Source organism: Cololabis saira, chromosome 3, assembly GCF_033807715.1.
Source record: "Cololabis saira isolate AMF1-May2022 chromosome 3, fColSai1.1, whole genome shotgun sequence".
In the NCBI taxonomy this organism is placed as follows: domain Eukaryota; kingdom Metazoa; phylum Chordata; class Actinopteri; order Beloniformes; family Belonidae; genus Cololabis; species Cololabis saira.
The window spans coordinates 31,453,852-31,457,646 of record NC_084589.1 but is presented as its reverse complement, the minus strand read 5'-3'; the positions used below and the strand labels follow the sequence as shown (position 1 = coordinate 31,457,646).

General features: G+C 36.3%; 1 long non-coding RNA gene across 2 annotated transcripts; it reads left to right on the top strand.

The window, feature by feature from the left end:
* The first annotated feature begins 747 nt into the window (after nt 1–747).
* Nucleotides 748–3,520, top strand: LOC133441080 (uncharacterized). 2 transcript variants are annotated; one of them, XR_009782390.1, is made up of 6 exons: nt 748–955; nt 1,080–1,382; nt 1,506–1,796; nt 1,923–2,068; nt 2,156–2,386; nt 2,468–3,520. It is a non-coding gene; the product is annotated as an uncharacterized LOC133441080 (long non-coding RNA). The 2 variants fall into 2 exon arrangements; XR_009782389.1 differs by having other exon boundaries at nt 1,923–2,386.
* Nucleotides 3,521–3,795: the final 275 nt, after the last annotated feature.

The window sequence follows — 3,795 nt, the reverse complement described above, 5'->3', positions numbered from 1 at the left end:
TTGCCAAGTGGGATATTTAGATAGTTTAGGAGGAGTGTACTCTGTGATAGAGTCAATCTCTTTGACTTTTAGTTCTGTAGGTTTTCTGACCCTATGCACACACAAAAAAGAAAAATCTCTCTCACACACACACACACACACACACACACACACACACACACACACACACACACACACACACACACACACACACACACACACACACACACACACAACTTAAATATACTGAGGGAGAAGGATAACCCCCCAGAAAGCACAATGTTCTTTCTAAGCTGTTTGAGAGTGTGTGACTCATTTCTAATCAATGGTGCTCATGCCATGTAAACTTTTCCGCTGCTACTCTTCCGCCATTTACTTTCTGTTATCTGGTGAAAGTTTTGCCATTTATAGTGTTTAGAAAAAATAGTTTCAAGATTCAGAAAAAAAAAAAACAAGCTTACATTTTTGGAAAGCCTATGCTTGCAGTATACTGTACTTTACACACACTTTGGTTTTAATTTTTGTTTCTTGAAAAAGTAATTTGCATTTAGTCAAAGATATCGAAAAGAAACTACCGTGAACAAACTCGATACTTACAGTATGTGCGTGACAACAAATCCGTTAGTTGGGCACACAATGGAACTCAGCACATTTGCTGTTGCTTATATGTGAAACGCAGTGGTGTGGGTGAAAACCACAGTTATTTCTGATCTTCCTATGCAGTTGCTGTTGGACCTCTTCCGATGTGTCAGTTTGACTTCAGTCATGTGACTCAATGTAAAACCTTATGAAGCGAGGTCAGGTCTCTGAATTCTGTTTTGATGAGCATTTATAGTACCACCACAGAATTGGTGGTCTCTTATTAAGCATTGTCTTTTTTTCCACAAAGAGATGAGTCCCTTGCCCACGACCCTAAAAGGTTTCAGTTTTGTTTTCTTGCTGATCTCATGGAACACATACATTTCTTTCGGAAATGGTAAGTAACTGAGCAAACTATTAATAGATTCTTGTATTTTAAATGAAGGGTTGTGAACCTACTGCTTATATTTTAGATTTTCAAAGCTTTAAAGTTTGTGAATAACAAGGAATTGTTGTTTTAGGAGCCCCACGTCGCCTTGATTTCTGGCTGGGATGTCGAGCTGTGATACCATGTCAACGTTACAGCACTAAGTCAAACTCTTTCAGATGGTTTTTCAAGAAAAATGAACAACATAGAGAAATCAGATTATTTTTTCAAGACAGGAGTGGAGTTAAACACTACGGTCCTTTGCATAACAAAGAAGTTATTTTAGGTAATCAGTCCTTGGTTATCAATCATTTTACTGAGGAAGATGAGGGCACGTATCGGTGTGAAACTTGTTATAAAGAAAACTGCAACAGTGAACAGCAGAGAGTGAAGAAAGGTACTGATTGTTCTGATAGTCACAAATCTCAGCAAGACATTTACAGTCTTTCTGCTATTCAAATATAATTTTCTAAATCTGTTTTAAAAATGCAAATTATCTAAACATTATCTTCTATTTCAGTGATTCTGATGGAAACTCAGGAGACATTTAACATCACTGCAGGCAGCAGCTTCACTAACGCATGTTCAGATGAATCATCTTATCTAATAAAATGGACTTTTGAAGCAAGCTTTGAAGCAGCTGCTCTCGGGGAAAAAGCGCAGACCCCAGAAATGATCAATGAGACTCGCAACAACATGATACATATTGTAAATGTCAAAAGTTCACATGATGGGATTTATACCTGCTGGGCAAGTCGCTGTGGAAGTCCAAGTCAGAAACTGCGTACTATCAACTTAAACGTCATAACAGGTAAGAAACATTTAAATTCTTCTATCGAAATGAACCGTGTGACTACTTAGACTCTTTAGGTTTTGGAAGGCAGTATACAGATTATAAGTGTTTTTTTCTGTGATGTTATTGCAATAATCCACAAAGCACTTCAAATCTGGTGACAGCTGGGGAAACAGAACCAAGGACTGGAAATCCATCTGGGTCCTTAACTCAGAACACAAGTCAGATAATGGATGAAAATACTACAGTTATCGGAAGTAATGTGCTACTATCTACCTTGAACACAACAGGTGGGTATTTGCTGTACATTTGTCTTCAACAAATCTGGCCTCAATAAAAGGAATAATAATATATGTTTGTGTTTTTGAATTGAACAGGTGTATCTACAGAGCCTGCAAATCTAAATAAAGTTATTTGTGGGGTATCAGTGTCCCTCACATGTTTCATTTTGATAGCACTATTAATTTTTAGTTTGAGATCAAGATTACGAGCAGGTAAGCATTGCCGCTCTTTATTTCATCATTTTTTTGAGTAACTGATTCTGATCCTATTTCTATTTCTTCTCAGCGTTTCCTTTTCGCTTCTCTGGCTGTGCTTTTGTTGACAAGGTAAGTGTACTAACTGCAGAGCAGAAATCCTGTTGTTTTGTTCAGGTAATTATTTTTCCCCCTCTTTATTACTTCATACAGGAGGAGGAGGAGTTCGCCGTGGTTTATTCATCAATTATTTTCAAGGCTTCTGATAAAGCAGGATTCAACCACATGAATTACAACGATTGTGTGTACAGCGAAGTGAAAACGTAGAGAACATGCTCAACTCAAGCTCAAGCTGGCCAGGAAAGGGAACTGTTGGTGATCTTGAAAGCCATCCCATATCCTTGTTTTTCATGAGATACGGTGAGGAGACTTTTCGTCCACAAAGTTGTGAGGGGAAACGTTGAAGCAGCTTCTGTCCAAAGAATTCCGTACATCATAAAATGCACTTACATTACATTTGTTTCTTTATCTGATGTCAAAAACATCCTTTATGAAAAAAGCAAAGATTTTGTTTCACATTGTATCAGTTTAAAATATGTAATTAAATATGTTGGTTTTATAAATACGTTATATGGTCTTTACATAATGCTAATTTATTTAATAATCTTTTATAAGCTACTCCCTGCTCTTATCTCTTATTCTGCCCTTTCTGTATGTTCGCGCAAACTGTAATTTCCCTATTGTGGGACAAAGAAAGGTTTTCTTATCTTATCTTAATCCAGTTATAGTCCAGCGGCTCAAATGTGCTATTTTCTGTGATTTACCATTTGTCTTATTTGAAAGCTAGTTATTTTGCAGCTTTAAACTGCTCAGAAGTGAACCTGCATTACGCTTTCACTTGTTCATGCTTTAAGTGTTTGCTTCAATGAGACATTTATCGAAATGTTAACCTTGTAAATTATTAATGGTTAATGAAAATTTCATCAGAATTTATAAGAAGCAAAGCTTGTGTCCACAGATTTCATTCAGTGTCCTGATTTGTTGAAAAGAAAAAAAAAAAGAAAGTAAAGATTTACTGATTTTACTTTGGTTCTCGTAAATAGCCCTTGCACAGTTGTATAGATCTGCCAAAGTCTGACACGTTGTCAATAAAAGTAGAGTCAGTTTATCAACTTGAGTATGTGGTGGGTTTCTGTAGATGTTTTGTGCTTCTCTGACACGTTTATTCTTGCGTTGCATCACCTCTGTTGGGGAAAAAAGTATCTACTGCCTTTCTATAAACACATTTTAACCACAAGGTGACTGTAATATCTGAGTAAGACTGAAATAATATAATAGCACTCTGAAATGTTCCACCACAACCTCTTCATTTAGAAACGCTGTCTAAACATTTGAATACCAGTCACTGTGTTTTTTTCCCACTTTATTTACCTTATATAATGTTTAAAAACAATTAAAATCTCTAAAAATTAATCAGCATTATTAGTACCATCAGAGATGTACAAGTGAAGCCAATCATGTACATTTAGTGCATCCTGATC